Genomic DNA, 18,369 nt, shown 5'->3' on the forward strand with positions numbered 1-18,369 from the left:
TGCGTCACGTCATGTAAAGAGAGGGGTCGGACACTTTGTGTTCATGGCGACAACTTTATGCAGCTATTTATTATCTGACTAGCCATCTCCGACTCACTCCAAGGATGGGTGTATTGCAGTTACGGGTCCATCCCCTGTCCCCCTCTCTGGATGCACGCGTTCTTTTTACACCCCCCCCCCCAACCTCCATACATACGATTGACGCACCCCTCCTCGAATACCTACTATAATCACCCAGTAATGTCTGTCCTTAACTCTCGTACCGTCACTCCACATCGACCAGCCCCCCTCATTATTTTTCAAGAGCAGGTGACATCCTCCAAATGGACCCCCCCGCCATTCATAATTATTAGCGGCTGACGTCACTCCACATGGGGGTCCAAGGGGCCTCCTCTCCTCGGCTTCAACTTATAACCCTCACAACAAAGGCAGAACCCTCACGTCACGCGATCTCCGTAATGCTGTTGAGACATCAAAGTAAAAAGGACGTCATGATGAACAAGGGATTATAACCGTGAAATGGAATAGGTCTGTGTCACCGCGCCTTTACAAATTGCACACGCATTAATGCAATGAATAGCACGTCGCCGTCTGCTTTTCACTTGCCAGTTTCAGATTTACTGCAATACACCCGTCCTTGGACGGGCAAAAGGCGAGTGTTTAAAGAAAACATGCAGCGCCATATGTAGATAATAGATGACAGTTGGTATGTATAATACACATAATAAATGACGATACAGTATATTTATTCAAGTATATTTATTAAAAGAGACTTTATTTAAAAAACCTAACGGATGCTGACCAAGTTATTGGGCCATGTTTACGGGTCCGCCATTGGTCCAATACTGTAATTATGTACAATGAACACAATGCGAAGTAAACTATGTGCAGTATACTATTACCTTTACTTGAGTAACCCTCGTTTAAAAACATTAATGGAAATTAAATAATCACTGATTTAAAGTTGTATCAAAGGACGTTTTCATTTTACTAAAGTCGCGAAGAACAGGTCCCATAGGATAAATGGAGAGGGTGTTCCAATAAGTACATACGAATGATGGAACTAAACTTTACTCTGGTTTCTCTTCAGAGCGAATAAATCTTTCGCCTTTTACTAAAGATTTCCGTGGAGAGGAACACTCTAATGAGTCTTAAACTATTTTTCGTAACCCTGCTCTGGCAGGGTTTCCTTTGAAATAAAAAAAAAAGATTGAGGGAACTTGGTGCGGGTGCTTCACGTCATGTAAAGAGAGGGGTGGGACACTTTGTGTTCATGGCGACAACTTTATGCAGCTATTTATTATTTGACTAGCCGTTTCTGTCTCACTCCAAAGATGGGTGTATTGCAGTTAAGGGTCCATCCCCTGTCCCCCTCCTTTACTTGAGTAACCCTCGTGTAAAAACATTAATGGAAATTAATTAATCACTGATTTAAAGTTGTATCAAAGGACGTTTTTATTTTACTAAAGTCGCGAAGAAAAGGTCCCATAGGATAAATGGAGAGGGTGCTCCGATAAGTACATACGAATGATGGAACTAAACTTTACTCTGGTTTCTCTTCAGAGCGAATAAATCTTTCGCCTTTTACTAAAGATTTCCGTGGAGAGGAACACTCGAATGAGTCTTAAACTATTTTTCGTAACCCTGCTCTGGCAGGGTTTCCTTTAAAATGAAAAAAGATTGAGGTTTGCTGGATATGGGTGTGTCACGTCATGTAAAGAGAGGGGTGGGACACTTTGTGTTCATGGCGACAACTTTATGCAGCTATTTATTATCTGACTAGCCATCTCCGACTCACTCCAAGGATGGGTGTATTGCAGTTACGGGTCCATCCCCTGTCCCCCTCTCTGGATGCAGGCGTACTTTTTACACCCCCCCCAACCTCCATACATACGCTTCACGCACCCCTCCTCGAATACCTACTATAATCACCCAGTAATGTCTGTCCTTAACTCTCATAACATCACTCCACATCGACCAGCCCCCCTCATTATTTTTCAAGTGCAGGTGACATCCTCCAAATGGACCCCCCCCCCATTCATAATTATTAGCGGCTGACGTCACTCCACATGGGGGGCCAAGGGGCCTCCTCTCCTCGGCGTCAACTTACAACCCTCACTACAAAGGCAGAACCCTCACGTCACGCGATCTCCGTAATGCTGTTGAGACATCAAAGTAAAAAGGACGTCATGATGAACAAGGGATTATAACCGTAAAATGGAATAGGTCTGTGTCACCGCGCCTTTACAAATTGCACACGCATTAATGCAATGAATAGCACGTCGCCGTCTGCTTTTCACTTGCCAGTTTCAGATTTACTGCAATACACCTGTCCTTGGACGGGCAAAAGGCGAGTGTTTAAAGAAAACATGCAGCGCCATATGTAGATAATAGATGACAGTTGTTATGTATAATACACATAATAAATGACGATACAGTATATTTATTCAAGTATATTTATTAAAAGAGACTTTATTTAAAAAACCTAACGGATGCTGACCAAGTTATTGGGCCATGTTTACGGGTCCGCCATTGGTCCAATACTGTAATTATGTACAATGAACACAATGTGAAGTAAACTATGTGCAGTATACTATTACCTTTACTTGAGTAACCCTCGTTTAAAAACATTAATGGAAATTAAATAATCACTGATTTAAAGTTGTATCAAAGGACGTTTTAATTTTACTAAAGTCGCGAAGAACAGGTCCCATAGGATAAATCGAGAGAGTGCTCCGATAAGTACATACGAATTATGGAACTAAACTTTACTCTGGTTTCTCTTCAGAGCGAATAAATCTTTCGCCTTTTACTAAAGATTTCCGTGGAGAGGAACACTCTAATGAGTCTTAAACTATTTTTCGTAACCCTGCTCTGGCAGGGTTTCCTTTGAAATAAAAAAAAGATTGAGGGAACTTGGTGCGGGTGCTTCACGTCATGTAAAGAGAGGGGTGGGACACTTTGTGTTCATGGCGACAACTTTATGCAGCTATTTATTATTTGACTAGCCGTTTCCGTCTCACTCCAAAGATGGGTGTATTGCAGTTAAGGGTCCATCCCCTGTCCCCCTCCTTTACTTGAGTAACCCTCGTGTAAAACATTAATGGAAATTAATTAATCACTGATTTAAAGTTGTATCAAAGGACGTTTTTATTTTACTAAAGTCGCGAAGAACAGGTCCCATAGGATAAATGGAGAGGGTGCTCCGATAAGTACATACGAATGATGGAACTAAACTTTACTCTGGTTTCTCTTCAGAGCGAATAAATCTTTCGCCTTTTACTAAAGATTTCCGTGGAGAGGAACACTCGAATGAATCTTAAACTATTTTTCATAACCCTGCTCTGGCAGGGTTTCCTTTAAAATAAAAAAAGATTGAGGTTTGCTGGATACGGGTGCGTCACGTCATGTAAAGAGAGGGGTCGGACACTTTGTGTTCATGGCGACAACTTTATGCAGCTATTTATTATCTGACTAGCCATCTCCGACTCACTCCAAGGATGGGTGTATTGCAGTTACGGGTCCATCCCCTGTCCCCCTCTCTGGATGCACGCGTTCTTTTTACACCCCCCCCCCAACCTCCATACATACGATTGACGCACCCCTCCTCGAATACCTACTATAATCACCCAGTAATGTCTGTCCTTAACTCTCGTACCGTCACTCCACATCGACCAGCCCCCCTCATTATTTTTCAAGAGCAGGTGACATCCTCCAAATGGACCCCCCCGCCATTCATAATTATTAGCGGCTGACGTCACTCCACATGGGGGTCCAAGGGGCCTCCTCTCCTCGGCTTCAACTTATAACCCTCACAACAAAGGCAGAACCCTCACGTCACGCGATCTCCGTAATGCTGTTGAGACATCAAAGTAAAAAGGACGTCATGATGAACAAGGGATTATAACCGTGAAATGGAATAGGTCTGTGTCACCGCGCCTTTACAAATTGCACACGCATTAATGCAATGAATAGCACGTCGCCGTCTGCTTTTCACTTGCCAGTTTCAGATTTACTGCAATACACCCGTCCTTGGACGGGCAAAAGGCGAGTGTTTAAAGAAAACATGCAGCGCCATATGTAGATAATAGATGACAGTTGGTATGTATAATACACATAATAAATGACGATACAGTATATTTATTCAAGTATATTTATTAAAAGAGACTTTATTTAAAAAACCTAACGGATGCTGACCAAGTTATTGGGCCATGTTTACGGGTCCGCCATTGGTCCAATACTGTAATTATGTACAATGAACACAATGCGAAGTAAACTATGTGCAGTATACTATTACCTTTACTTGAGTAACCCTCGTTTATAAACATTACTGAAAATTAAATAATCACTGATTTAAAGTTGAATCAAAGCACGTTTTAATTTTACTAAAGTCGCGAAGAACATGTCCCATAGGATAAATGTAGAGGGTGCTCCGATAAGTACATACGAATGATGGAACTAAACTTTACTCTGGTTTCTCTTCAGAGCGAATAAATCTTTCGCCTTTTACTAAAGATTTCCGTGGAGAGGAACAATCTAATGAGTCTTAAACTATTTTTCGTAACCCTGCTCTGGCAGGGTTTCCTTTGAAATAAAAAAAAGATTGAGGGAACTTGGTGCGGGTGCTTCACGTCATGTAAAGAGAGGGGTGGGACACTTTGTGTTCATGGCGACAACTTTATGAAGCTATTTATTATTTGACTAGCCGTTTCCGTCTCACTCCAAAGATGGGTGTATTGCAGTTAAGGGTCCATCCCCTGTCCCCCTCCTTTACTTGAGTAACCCTCGTGTAAAACATTAATGGAAATTAATTAATCACTGATTTAAAGTTGTATCAAAGGACGTTTTTATTTTACTAAAGTCGCGAAGAACAGGTCCCATAGGATAAATGGAGAGGGTGCTCCGATAAGTACATACGAATGATGGAACTAAACTTTACTCTGGTTTCTCTTCAGAGCGAATAAATCTTTCGCCTTTTACTAAAGATTTCCGTGGAGAGGAACACTCGAATGAATCTTAAACTATTTTTCGTAACCCTGCTCTGGCAGGGTTTCCTTTAAAATAAAAAAAGATTGAGGTTTGCTGGATACGGGTGCGTCACGTCATGTAAAGAGAGGGGTCGGACACTTTGTGTTCATGGCGACAACTTTATGCAGCTATTTATTATCTGACTAGCCATCTCCGACTCACTCCAAGGATGGGTGTATTGCAGTTACGGGTCCATCCCCTGTCCCCCTCTCTGGATGCACGCGTTCTTTTTACACCCCCCCCCCCAACCTCCATACATACGCTTGACGCACCCCTCCTCGAATACCTACTATAATCACCCAGTAATGTCTGTCCTTAACTCTCATAACGTCACTCCACATCGACCAGCCCCCCTCATTATTTTTCAAGTGCAGGTGACGTCCTCCAAATGGACCCCCCCCCCATTCATAATTATTAGCGGCTGACGTCACTCCACATGGGGGGCCAAGGGGCCTCCTCTCCTCGGCTTCAACTTATAACCCTCACAACAAAGGCAGAACCCTCACGTCACGCGATCTCCGTAATGCTGTTGAGACATCAAAGTAAAAAGGACGTCATGATGAACAAGGGATTATAACCGTGAAATGGAATAGGTCTGTGTCACCGCGCCTTTACAAATTGCACACGCATTAATGCAATGAATAGCACGTCGCCGTCTGCTTTTCACTTGCCAGTTTCAGATTTACTGCAATACACCCGTCCTTGGACGGGCAAAAGGCGAGTGTTTAAAGAAAACATGCAGCGCCATATGTAGATAATAGATGACAGTTGGTATGTATAATACACATAATAAATGACGATACAGTATATTTATTCAAGTATATTTATTAAAAGAGACTTTATTTAAAAAACCTAACGGATGCTGACCAAGTTATTGGGCCATGTTTACGGGTCCGCCATTGGTCCAATACTGTAATTATGTACAATGAACACAATGCGAAGTAAACTATGTGCAGTATACTATTACCTTTACTTGAGTAACCCTCGTTTATAAACATTACTGAAAATTAAATAATCACTGATTTAAAGTTGAATCAAAGCACGTTTTAATTTTACTAAAGTCGCGAAGAACAGGTCCCATAGGATAAATGTAGAGGGTGCTCCGATAAGTACATACGAATGATGGAACTAAACTTTACTCTGGTTTCTCTTCAGAGCGAATAAATCTTTCGCCTTTTACTAAAGATTTCCGTGGAGAGGAACACTCTAATGAGTCTTAAACTATTTTTCGTAACCCTGCTCTGGCAGGGTTTCCTTTGAAATAAAAAAAAGATTGAGGGAACTTGGTGCGGGTGCTTCACGTCATGTAAAGAGAGGGGTGGGACACTTTGTGTTCATGGCGACAACTTTATGCAGCTATTTATTATTTGACTAGCCGTTTCCGTCTCACTCCAAAGATGGGTGTATTGCAGTTAAGGGTCCATCCCCTGTCCCCCTCCTTTACTTGAGTAACCCTCGTGTAAAACATTAATGGAAATTAATTAATCACTGATTTAAAGTTGTATCAAAGGACGTTTTAATTTGACTAAAGTCGCGAAGAACAGGTCCCATAGGATAAATGGAGAGGGTGTTCCAATAAGTACATACGAATGATGAAACTAAACTTTACTCTGGTTTCTCTTCAGAGCGAATAAATCTTTCGCCTTTTACTAAAGATTTCCGTGGAGAGGAACACTCTAAAGAGTCTTAAACTATTTTTCGTAACCCTGCTCTGGCAGGGTTTCCTTTGAAATAAAAAAAAAGATTGAGGGTACTTGGTGCGGGTGCTTCACGTCATGTAAAGAGAGGGGTGGGACACTTTGTGTTCATGGCGACAACTTTATGCAGCTATTTATTATTTGACTAGCCGTCTCCGTCTCACTCCAAAGATGGGTGTATTGCAGTTAAGGGTCCATCCCCTGTCCCCCTCCTTTACTTGAGTAACCCTCGTGTAAAAACATTAATGGAAATTAAATAATCACTGATTTAAAGTTGTATCAAAGGACGTTTTTATTTTACTAAAGTCGCGAAGAACAGGTCCCATAGGATAAATGGAGAGGGTGCTCCGATAAGTACATACGAATGATGGAACTTAACTGTACTCTGGTTTCTCTTCAGAGCGAATACATCTTTCGCCTTTTACTAAAGATTTCCGTGGAGAGGAACACTCGAATGAGTCTTAAACTATTTTTCGTAACCCTGCTCTGGCAGGGTTTCCTTTAAAATAAAAAAAGATTGAGGTTTGCTGGATATGGATGCTTCACGTCATGTAAAGAGAGGGGTGGGACACTTTGTGTTCATGGCGACAACTTTATGCAGCTATTTATTATCTGACTAGCCATCTCCGACTCACTCCAAGGATGGGTGTATTGCAGTTACGGGTCCATCCCCTGTCCCCCTCTCTGGATGCACGCGTACTTTTTACACCCCCCCCCCAACCTCCATACATACGATTGACGCACCCCTCCTCGAATACCTACTATAATCACCCAGTAATGTCTGTCCTTAACTCTCGTAACGTCACTCCACATCGACCAGCCCCCCTCATTATTTTTCAAGAGCAGGTGACATCCTCCAAATGGACCCCCCCCCATTCATAATTATTAGCGGCTGACGTCACTCCACATGGGGGGCCAAGGGGCCTCCTCTCCTCGGCTTCAACTTATAACCCTCACAACAAAGGCAGAACCCTCACGTCACGCGAGCTCCGTAATGCTGTTGAGACATCAAAGTAAAAAGGACGTCATGATGAACAAGGGATTATAACCGTAAAATGGAATAGGTCTGTGTCACCGCGCCTTTACAAATTGCACACGCATTAATGCAATGAATAGCACGTCGCCGTCTGCTTTTCACTTGCCAGTTTCAGATTTACTGCAATACACCCGTCCTTGGACGGGCAAAAGGCGAGTGTTTAAAGAAAACATGCAGCGCCATATGTAGATAATAGATGACAGTTGGTATGTATAATACACATCATAAATGACGATACCGTATATTTATTCAAGTATATTTATTAAAAGAGACTTTATTTAAAAAACCTAATGGATTGCTGACCAAGTTATTGGGCCATGTTTACGGGTCCGCCATTGGTCCAATTCTATAATTATGTACAATGAACACAATGCGAAGTAAACTATGTGCAGTATACTATTACCTTTACTTGAGTAACCCTCGTTTATAAACATTACTGGAAATTAAATAATCACTGATTTAAAGTTGTATCAAAGGACGTTTTTATTTTACTAAAGTCGCGAAGAACAGGTCCCATAGGATAAATGGAGAGGGTGCTCCGATAAGTACATACGAATGATGGAACTAAACTTTACTCTGGTTTCTCTTCAGAGCGAATAAATCTTTCGCCTTTTACTAAAGATTTCCGTGGAGAGGAACACTCGAATGAGTCTTAAACTATTTTTCGTAACCCTGCTCTGGCAGGGTTTCCTTTAAAATAAAAAAAGATTGAGGTTTGCTGGATATGGGTGCGTCACGTCATGTAAAGAGAGGGGTGGGACACTTTGTGTTCATGGCGACAACTTTATGCAGCTATTTATTATCTGACTAGCCATCTCCGACTCACTCCAAGGATGGGTGTATTGCAGTTACGGGTCCATCCCCTGTCCCCCTCTCTGGATGCACGCGTACTTTTTACACCCCCCCCCCAACCTCCATACATACGATTGACGCACCCCTCCTCGAATTCCTATTATGATCACCCAGTAATGTCTGTCCTTAACTCTCGTAACGTCACTCCACATCGACCAGCCCCCCTCATTATTTTTCAAGAGCAGGTGACATCCTCCAAATGGACCCCCCCCCCATTCATAATTATTAGCGGCTGACGTCACTCCACATGGGGGGCCAAGGGGCCTCCTCTCCTCGGCTTCAACTTATAACCCTCACAACAAAGGCAGAACCCTCACGTCACGCGATCTCCGTAATGCTGTTGAGACATCAAAGTAAAAAGGACGTCATGATGAACAAGGGATTATAACCGTAAAATGGAATAGGTCTGTGTCACCGCGCCTTTACAAATTGCACACGCATTAATGCAATGAATAGCACGTCGCCGTCTGCTTTTCACTTGCCAGTTTCAGATTTACTGCAATACACCCGTCCTTGGACGGGCAAAAGGCGAGTGTTTAAAGAAAACATGCAGCGCCATATGTAGATAATAGATGACAGTTGGTATGTATAATACACATAATAAATGACGATACCGTATATTTATTCAAGTATATTTATTAAAATAGACTTTATTTAAAAAACCTAATGGATGCTGACCAAGTTATTGGGCCATGTTTACGGGTCCGCCATTGGTCCAATTCTGTAATTATGTACAATGAACACAATGCGAAGTAAACTATGTGCAGTATACTATTACCTTTACTTGAGTAACCCTCGTTTATAAACATTACTGGAAATTAAATAATCACTGATTTAAAGTTGTATCAAAGGACGTTTTTATTTTACTAAAGTCGCGAAGAACAGGTCCCATAGGATAAATGGAGAGGGTGCTCCGATAAGTACATACGAATGATGGAACTAAACTTTACTCTGGTTTCTCTTCAGAGCGAATAAATCTTTCGCCTTTTACTAAAGATTTCCGTGGAGAGGAACACTCGAATGAGTCTTAAACTATTTTTCGTAACCCTGCTCTGGCAGGGTTTCCTTTAAAATAAAAAAAGATTGAGGTTTGCTGGATATGGGTGCGTCACGTCATGTAAAGAGAGGGGTGGGACACTTTGTGTTCATGGCGACAAATTTATGCAGCTATTTATCATCTGACTAGCCATCTCCGACTCACTCCAAGGATGGGTGTATTGCAGTTACGGGTCCACCCCCTGTCCCCCTCTCTGGATGCAGGCGTACTTTTTACACCCCCCCCAACCTCCATACATACGCTTGACGCACCCCTCCTCGAATACCTACTATAATCACCCAGTAATGTCTGTCCTTAACTCTCGTAACGTCACTCCACATCGACCAGCCCCCCTCATTAATTTTCAAGAGCAGCTGACATCCTCCAAATGGACACCTCCCCCCCCATAGAAGGGCATCATGGCGGCGCACACAGTTGCAGCAGCTCAGTGTCTACCCGGTAGGTGCCTTGTATGGTTGTTTATGTTCGCGTTATGTCTTGTTTTGTGTTCATTTTGTCGGGCGAGTAACACCTTTAGCCGGCACGATCTCCTTAAGATCGGACTATGTTACGATCGGAGTGTTACAAGCGAGTTTCTCCGTCTTCACAAGATTCCAGTGGAGTTAGCGAGGAGGCCCGGCTCTCCGTGGATTATCATCCCGGCGGGGAGGAGGCGAAGGCGGCGTAGAGAGAGAAGACAGAGGCGAGGCTGCAGGGCCGGTGCGCTAGCCAGGCTACGGAGGCAGCCACTCAAACCACCGCTACCCAGCCTATTTCTCACGAACGCCAGATCCATCGCGAACAAAATGGATGAATTGAGGCTACAGACTACAGCGAACAACGTAGTGAAGGACAGCTGCATGCTGCTTTTCACAGAAACCTGGCTTCATTCATCCATCCCGGACTCTGCTATTGAGCTCGCAGGCTACACAGCACAGCGCCAGGACAGAACAGTAGACTCCGGTAAGAGCAGAGGAGGGGGGCTCTGTGTGTACGTGAATAAGAGCTGGTGTACTAACACTGTGACTGTAGACAGCCACTGCTCCCCAGATCTGGAGTATGTGACTGTCAAATGCAGGCCGATTTACTTCCCAAGAGAGTTTACTGTGGTCATGATAACTGCTGTTTACATCCCACCGGATGCTAATGCTAACTCAGCTATTGGACTTTTACATGGCAGCATTAGCATTCAGCAGAGCAAGTATCCTGACGCTGTGCTGATTATAGCAGGGGATTTCAACCATGCAGACTTAAAGGCAGCACTCCCTAAATTCCACCAGCATGTTAAGTGTGCTACTAGGGGAACTAAGATTCTGGACAAGGTCTACACCAACATCAAACTAGGCTACAGGGCTAGACCACTACCACACCTGGGCCAGTCTGACCATTTGTCCCTGCTTTTGATCCCTGCATACGCCCCCATCAAGAAAACGGCTCCTACCATCACAAAAACTGTCGCCATCTGGCCTGAGGGTGCCACCCAGCAGCTGCAGGACTGCTTTGATAGGACCAACTGGGGGGTCTTCGAACATCAGGACCTGGAGGTGTTCACATATAGTGTATTGTGCTACATTAAAAACTGCATAGACACTGTCACTGTGGACAAACGCGTTCGGGTTTACCCCAACCAGAAGCCCTGGATGACCCGGGAGGTCCAGCAACTGCTGAAGGAGAGGAACATCGCCTTCAACTCCGGAGACAAAGCTCTCTACAGCACAGCCTGAGCTAACCTGAAGAGAGGCATCCGCGAGGCCAAAGCAGACTACAGGAGGAGGATTGAGGAACGCCTGGACAGTAACGACAGCAGGCAGGTGTGGCAGGGAGTCCAGCACCTCACCAACTACAGGGCCAACCGCGGAGCTGCTGATGGTGACACCGCTCTGGCAGAGGAGTTGAACCTCTTCTTTGCCCGCTTTGAGGTGACACCACAAGGGACAGCATCACCAAACCTCACGGTCCACAGCAGCTTAAACCTCACAGTAGAGGAGCATGAGGTGAGGCGCACGCTGCGGGCCCTCAACCCGAGGAAGGCTGCGGGACCTGATGGCGTCCCGGGACGTGTGCTGAGGGACTGTGCTGACGAGCTGGCTGGAGTCTTCACAAGGATTTTCAACCTGTCTCTGGAACAGTCCACTGTACCACTCTGCCTAAAGTCCTCCACCATAGTCCCCCTGCCCAAAAAAACCCACATTTCCAGCTACAACGACTACCGGCCAGTAGCACTCACGCCAGTGGTGATGAAGTGCTTTGAAAAACTGGTCCGGAGTCACATCATAGGAAGCTTGCCCCGAAACCTTGACCCCCACCAGTTTGCCTACAGAGCGAACCGATCCACGGAGGACGCCGTGGCCACAGCACTACATGCTGCACTGTCACACCTGGAGCAGCAGGGGAGCTATGTGCGGATGCTCTTCGTGGATTACAGTTCTGCGTTCAACACCATCCTCCCACACAAACTGGTGGAAAAACTGGGCGACCTGGGGATTCCACATTCCACCTGCATGTGGATACATAGTTTCCTCTCGGGCCGCAGACAGAGGGTCAGAGTGGGCCGTCATACATCCACAGCCCTGAGCCTCAGTACCGGCTCCCCCCAGGGCTGTGTACTGAGCCCCCTGCTCTACTCCCTCTACACACATGACTGTGCCGCCGTCCACCATAGCAACACCATTGTGAAGTTTGCTGATGACACCACAGTGGTGGGGCTCATCTCTGGGGGGGATGAGTCTGCCTACAGGGACGAGGTGGAGCGGCTGACAGCATACTGCAGGGGCAACAACCTGCTCCTTAACACCGCAAAGACCAAGGAGCTCATAATAGACTACAGGAGAAAGAAAACGGACACTCCACCACTAATCATCAGCGGGGACTGTGTGGAGAGGGTGGCAGACTTCTGCTTCCTGGGAGTCCACATTGGGGAGGGCCTGACCTGGAGCGCCAACAGCACTGAGCTTCTGAAAAAGGCCCAGCAGAGACTTTACTTCCTGAGAATCCTCAGGAATAATAACATCACACAGAAACTGCTGGTGTCCTTCTACCGAGCCTCCATCGAGAGCATTCTCACATACTGCATCTGTGTATGGTACACCAGCTGCACAGTGGCTCAGAGGAAAGCGCTCCAGAGGGTCATCAACACAGCCCAAAAGATCGCCGGCTGCCATCTCCCCACACTGGAAGAACTACACAGTTCATGTTGCATCAAAAAAGCACAGAACATTATAAAGGACTCTTCTCACCCTGGACACTCACTGTTTGAGCTGTTGCCATCAGGCAGACGATTCAGATCAGTCAAAACAAGAACAAACAGATTCAAACAGAGCTTTTATCCTACAGCAATCACCACACTCAATAATGCTAATTAATTATTAAGTAATAGTATTTTCAATTGACTGTGAAATAGAGATGTGCAATGACAAAATGTAACCTTATGTGGGTATGTGGGTATACTTGGGCTGTTTTTATATATAGTATAAATTGATTATCTTTCATTTAATTTTATTTGTATTTTCTTGTTTTATTTAATTTAAATTTATGAATGATGCCCTGACTGGTGAGCATTTTAAATTTCGTTGTACTGGTGACAATGACAATAAACGATCTATCTATCTATCATTCATAATTATTAGCGGTTGACGTCACTCCACATGGGGGGCCAAGGGGCCTCCTCTCCTCGGCGTCAGCTTACAACCCTCACTACAAAGGCAGAACCCTCACGTCACGCGATCTCCGTAATGCTGTTGAGACATCAAAGTAAAAAGGACGTCATGATGAACAAGGGATTATAACCGTAAAATGGAATAGGTCTGTGTCACCGCGCCTTTACAAATTGCACACGCATTAATGCAATGAATAGCACGTCGCCGTCTGCTTTTCACTTGCCAGTTTCAGATTTACTGCAATACACCCGTCCTTGGACGGGCAAAAAGCGTATGTTTAAAGAAAACATGCAGTGCCATATGTAGATAATAGATGACAGTTGGTATGTATAATACACATAATAAATGACGATACAGTATATTTATTCAAGTATATTTATTAATAGAGACTTTATTTAAAAAACCTAACGGATGCTGACCAAGTTATTGGGCCATGTTTACGGGTCCGCCATTTGTCCAATACTGTAATTATGTACAATGAACACAATGAGAAGTAAACTGTGCAGTATACTATTACCTTTACTTGAGTAACCCTCGTTTATAAACATTACTGGAAATTAAATAATCACTGATTTAAAGTTGTATCAAAGGACGTTTTACTAAAGTCGCGAAGAACAGGTCCCATAGGATAAATGAAGAGGGTGCTCCGATAAGTACACACGAATGATGGAACTAAACTTTACTCTGGTTTCTCTTCAGAGCGAATAAATCTTTCGCCTTTTACTAAAGATTTCCGTGGAGAGGAGCACTCTAATGAGTCTTAAACTATTTTTTGTAACCCTGCTCTGGCAGGGTTTCCTTTGAAATAAAAAAAAGATTGAGGGTACTTGGTGCGGGTGCTTCACGTCATGTAAAGAGAGGGGTGGGACACTTTGTGTTCATGGCGACAACTTTATGCAGCTATTTATTATTTGACTAACCATCTCCGACTCACTCCAAGGATGGGTGTATTGCATTTAAGGGTCCATCCCCTGTCCCCCTCCCTGTATGCACGCGTACTTTTTACACCCCTCCTCCCCACCTGCGTACGTACGCTTGAGGCATCCCCCCCTCGAATACCTACTATAATCACCCAGTAATGTCTGTACTTAACTCTCGTAACGTCACTCCACATCGACCAGCCCCCCTCATTAATTTTCAAGAGCAGCTGACATCCTCCAAATGGACACCTCCCCCCCCATTCATAATTATTAGCGGTTGACGTCACTCCACATGGGGGGCCAAGGGGCCTCCTTTCCTCGGCGTCAACTTACAACCCTTACTTCAAAGGCAGAACCCTCACGTCACGCGATCTCCGTAATGCTGTTGAGACATCAAAGTAAAAAGGACGTCATGATGAACAAGGGATTATAACCGTAAAATGGAATAGGTCTGTGTCACCACGCCTTTACAAATTGCACACGCATTAATGCAATGAATAGCACGTCGCCGTCTGCTTTTCACTTGCCAGTTTCAGATTCACTGCAATACACCCGTCCTCGGACGGGCAAAAGGCGTATGTTTAAAGAAAACATGCAGTGCCATATGTAGATAATAGATGACAGTTGGTATGTATAATACACATAATAAATGACGATACAGTATATTTATTCAAGTATATTTATTAATAGAGACTTTATTTAAAAAACCTAACGGATGCTGACAAAGTTATTGGGCCATGTTTACGGGTCCGCCATTGGTCCAATACTGTAATTATGTACAATGAACACAATGAGAAGTTAACTGTGCAGTATACTATTACCTTTACTTGAGTAACCCTCGTTGAAAAACATTAATGGAAATTAAATAATCACTGATTTAAAGTTGTATCAAAGGACGTTTTACTAAAGTCGCGAAGAACAGGTCCCATAGGATAAATGGAGTAGGTGTTCCAATAAGTACATACGAATGATGGAACTAAACTTTACTCTGGTTTCTCTTCAGAGCGAATACATCTTTCGCCTTTTACTGAAGATTTCCGTGGAGAGGAACACTCTAATGAGTCTTAAACTATTTTTCGTAACCCTGCTCTGGCAGGGTTTCCTTTGAAATAAAAAAAAGATTGAGGGTACTTGGTGCGGGTGCTTCACGTCATGTAAAGAGAGGGGTGGGACACTTTGTGTTCATGGCGACAACTTTATGCAGCTATTTATTATTTGACTAGCCGTTTCCGTCTCACTCCAAAGATGGGTGTATTGCAGTTAAGGGTCCATCCCCTGTCCCCCTCCTATACTTGAGTAACCCTCGTGTAAAAACATTAATGGAAATTAATTAATCACTGATTTAAAGTTGTATCAAAGGACGTTTTTATTTTACTAAAGTCGCGAAGAACAGGTCCCATAGGATAAATGGAGCGGGTGCTCCGATAAGTACATACGAATGATGGAACTAAACTTTACTCTGGTTTCTCTTCAGAGCGAATAAATCTTTCGCCTTTTACTAAAGATTTCCGTGGAGAGGAACACTCGAATGAGTCATAAACTATTTTTCGTAACCCTGCTCTGGCAGGGTTTCCTTTGAAATAAAAAAAAGATTGAGGGTACTTGGTGCGGGTGCTTCACGTCATGTAAAGAGAGGGGTGGGACACTTTGTGTTCATGGCGACAACTTTATGCAGCTATTTATTATTTGACTAACCATCTCCGACTCACTCCAAGGATAGGTGTATTGCAGTTAAGGGTCCATCCCCTGTCCCTCTCCCTGTATGCACGCGTACTTTTTACACCCCTCCTCCCCACCTGCGTACGTACGCTTGAGGCATCCCCCCCTCGAATACCTACTATAATCACCCAGTAATGTCTGTACTTAACTCTCGTAACGTCACTCCACATCGACCAGCCCCCCTCATTAATTTTCAAGAGCAGCTGACATCCTCCAAATGGACACCTCCGCCCCCATTCATAATTATTAGCGGTTGACGTCACTCCACATGGGGGGCCAAGGGGCCTCCTTTCCTCGGCGTCAACTTACAACCCTTACTTCAAAGGCAGAACCCTCACGTCACGCGATCTCCGTAATGCTGTTGAGACATCAAAGTAAAAAGGACGTCATGATGAACAAGGGATTATAACCGTAAAATGGAATAGGTCTGTGTCACCACGCCTTTACAAATTGCACACGCATTAATGCAATGAATAGCACGTCGCCGTCTGCTTTTCACTTGCCAGTTTCAGATTCACTGCAATACACCCGTCCTCGGACGGGCAAAAGGCGTATGTTTAAAGAAAACATGCAGTGCCATATGTAGATAATAGATGACAGTTGGTATGTATAATACACATAATAAATGACGATACAGTATATTTATTCAAGTATATTTATTAATAGAGACTTTATTTAAAAAACCTAACGGATGCTGACAAAGTTATTGGGCCATGTTTACGGGTCCGCCATTGGTCCAATACTGTAATTATGTACAATGAACACAATGAGAAGTTAACTATGTGCAGTATACTATTACCTTTACTTGAGTAACCCTCGTTGAAAAACATTAATGGAAATTAAATAATCACTGATTTAAAGTTGTATCAAAGGACGTTTTACTAAAGTCGCGAAGAACAGGTCCCATAGGATAAATAGAGTGGGTGTTCCCATAAGTACATACGAATGATGGAACTACACTTTACTCTGGTTTCTCTTCAGAGCGAATACATCTTTCGCCTTTTACTGAAGATTTCCGTGGAGAGGAACACTCTAATGAGTCTTAAACTATTTTTCGTAACCCTGCTCTGGCAGGGTTTCCTTTGAAATAAAAAAAAGATTGAGGGTACTTGGTGCGGGTGCTTCACGTCATGTAAAGAGAGGGGTGGGACACTTTGTGTTCATGGCGACAACTTAATGCAGCTATTTATTATCTGACTAGCCATCTCCGACTCACTCCAAGGATGGGTGTATTGCAGTTAAGGGTCCATCCCCTGTCCCCCTCTCTGGATGCAGGCGTACTTTTTACACCCCCCCCAACCTCCATACATACGCTTGACGCACCCCTCCTCGAATACCTACTATAATCGCCCAGTAATATCTGTCCTTAACTCTCGTAACGTCACTCCACATCGACCAGTCCCCCTCATTAATATTCAAGAGCAGGTGACGTCCTCCAAATGGACACACCCCCCCCCATTCATAATAATTAGCGGCTGACGTCACTCCACATGGGTGCCAAGGGGCCCCCTCCCCTTTCCTCGGCGTCAACTTACAACCCTCACTACAAATGCAGAACCCTCACCTCACGCGATCTCCGTAACGCTATTGAGACATCAGAGTAAAAAGGACGTCATGATGAACAAGGAATTATAACCTTAAAATGAAATAGGTCTGTGTCATCGCCCCCTTACAAATTGCACACGCATTAATGCAATGAATATCACGTCGCGGTCTGCTTTCGCTTTCAAGTTTCGGATTTACTGCAATACACCCGTCCTTGGATGGGCGAAAGGCTAGTGTTTAAAGAAAACATGTAGCGCCATATGCAGATATTAGATGACAGTTGGCATGTATAATACATATAATGAATGACAATACAGTATATTTATTAAAATATATTTGTTAAATATACAGTATTTTAAAAAGCTAATGGATGCTGACCAAGTTATTGGGCCATGTTTACGGGTCCACCATTGGTCCAATAATGTAATTATGAACAATGAACACAATGCAAAGTAAACTATGTCCAGTATACTATTACTTTAATAACCCTCGTGTCAAAACATGAATGGAAATTAAATCATCACTGATTTTAAGTTGTATCAAAGGACGTTTTAAATTTTACTAAAATCGCGAAGAACAGGTCCCATAGGATACATCGAGGATGTGCTTGCATAAGTACCTACGAATGATTGAACTAAACTTTACTCTGGTTTCTCTTCAGAGCGAATAAATCTTTCGCCTTTTACTAAAGATTTCCGTGGAGAGGAACACTCTAATGAGTCTTAAACTATTTTTCGTAACCCTGCTTTGGCAGGGTTTCCTTTAAAATAAAAAAAAGATTGAGGTTTGCTGGATATGGGTGCGTCACGTCATGAAAAGAGAGGGGGGACACTTTGTGTTCATGGCGACAAAGTTAGGCAGTTATTTATTATCTGATGCG

General features: G+C 43.7%; 16 non-coding genes across 16 annotated transcripts; all 16 read left to right on the plus strand.

Annotated features, from left to right (window-relative positions):
• Positions 1-1,070: 1,070 nt before the first annotated feature.
• LOC144731992 (U5 spliceosomal RNA) lies at positions 1,071-1,186 on the plus strand. The gene has a single exon (XR_013588139.1). It is a non-coding gene; the product is annotated as a U5 spliceosomal RNA (small nuclear RNA).
• A 357-nt stretch (positions 1,187-1,543) lies between these two features.
• Positions 1,544-1,659, plus strand: LOC144731891 (U5 spliceosomal RNA). The gene has a single exon (XR_013588042.1). It is a non-coding gene; the product is annotated as a U5 spliceosomal RNA (small nuclear RNA).
• Positions 1,660-2,768: 1,109 nt separating this feature from the next.
• On the plus strand, positions 2,769-2,884 carry LOC144731993 (U5 spliceosomal RNA). The gene has a single exon (XR_013588140.1). It is a non-coding gene; the product is annotated as a U5 spliceosomal RNA (small nuclear RNA).
• Positions 2,885-3,238: 354 nt separating this feature from the next.
• Positions 3,239-3,354, plus strand: LOC144731947 (U5 spliceosomal RNA). The gene has a single exon (XR_013588097.1). It is a non-coding gene; the product is annotated as a U5 spliceosomal RNA (small nuclear RNA).
• A 1,111-nt stretch (positions 3,355-4,465) lies between these two features.
• LOC144731904 (U5 spliceosomal RNA) lies at positions 4,466-4,581 on the plus strand. Its single transcript, XR_013588054.1, has one exon. It is a non-coding gene; the product is annotated as a U5 spliceosomal RNA (small nuclear RNA).
• Positions 4,582-4,935: 354 nt separating this feature from the next.
• Positions 4,936-5,051, plus strand: LOC144731936 (U5 spliceosomal RNA). Its single transcript, XR_013588086.1, has one exon. It is a non-coding gene; the product is annotated as a U5 spliceosomal RNA (small nuclear RNA).
• A 1,112-nt stretch (positions 5,052-6,163) lies between these two features.
• LOC144731866 (U5 spliceosomal RNA) lies at positions 6,164-6,279 on the plus strand. Its single transcript, XR_013588017.1, has one exon. It is a non-coding gene; the product is annotated as a U5 spliceosomal RNA (small nuclear RNA).
• Positions 6,280-6,633: 354 nt separating this feature from the next.
• LOC144731972 (U5 spliceosomal RNA) lies at positions 6,634-6,749 on the plus strand. Its single transcript, XR_013588120.1, has one exon. It is a non-coding gene; the product is annotated as a U5 spliceosomal RNA (small nuclear RNA).
• Positions 6,750-7,105: 356 nt separating this feature from the next.
• Positions 7,106-7,221, plus strand: LOC144731945 (U5 spliceosomal RNA). Its single transcript, XR_013588095.1, has one exon. It is a non-coding gene; the product is annotated as a U5 spliceosomal RNA (small nuclear RNA).
• A 1,111-nt stretch (positions 7,222-8,332) lies between these two features.
• Positions 8,333-8,448, plus strand: LOC144731894 (U5 spliceosomal RNA). The gene has a single exon (XR_013588044.1). It is a non-coding gene; the product is annotated as a U5 spliceosomal RNA (small nuclear RNA).
• A 1,111-nt stretch (positions 8,449-9,559) lies between these two features.
• Positions 9,560-9,675, plus strand: LOC144731895 (U5 spliceosomal RNA). Its single transcript, XR_013588045.1, has one exon. It is a non-coding gene; the product is annotated as a U5 spliceosomal RNA (small nuclear RNA).
• A 4,309-nt stretch (positions 9,676-13,984) lies between these two features.
• LOC144731881 (U5 spliceosomal RNA) lies at positions 13,985-14,100 on the plus strand. The gene has a single exon (XR_013588032.1). It is a non-coding gene; the product is annotated as a U5 spliceosomal RNA (small nuclear RNA).
• Positions 14,101-15,208: 1,108 nt separating this feature from the next.
• LOC144731952 (U5 spliceosomal RNA) lies at positions 15,209-15,324 on the plus strand. Its single transcript, XR_013588102.1, has one exon. It is a non-coding gene; the product is annotated as a U5 spliceosomal RNA (small nuclear RNA).
• A 355-nt stretch (positions 15,325-15,679) lies between these two features.
• On the plus strand, positions 15,680-15,795 carry LOC144731905 (U5 spliceosomal RNA). Its single transcript, XR_013588055.1, has one exon. It is a non-coding gene; the product is annotated as a U5 spliceosomal RNA (small nuclear RNA).
• Positions 15,796-16,905: 1,110 nt separating this feature from the next.
• LOC144731953 (U5 spliceosomal RNA) lies at positions 16,906-17,021 on the plus strand. Its single transcript, XR_013588103.1, has one exon. It is a non-coding gene; the product is annotated as a U5 spliceosomal RNA (small nuclear RNA).
• A 1,109-nt stretch (positions 17,022-18,130) lies between these two features.
• On the plus strand, positions 18,131-18,246 carry LOC144731958 (U5 spliceosomal RNA). Its single transcript, XR_013588106.1, has one exon. It is a non-coding gene; the product is annotated as a U5 spliceosomal RNA (small nuclear RNA).
• Positions 18,247-18,369: the final 123 nt, after the last annotated feature.

This window comes from Lampetra planeri, chromosome 40 (assembly GCF_965212315.1).
Source record: "Lampetra planeri chromosome 40, kcLamPlan1.2.h2, whole genome shotgun sequence".
Taxonomy (NCBI): domain Eukaryota; kingdom Metazoa; phylum Chordata; class Hyperoartia; order Petromyzontiformes; family Petromyzontidae; genus Lampetra; species Lampetra planeri.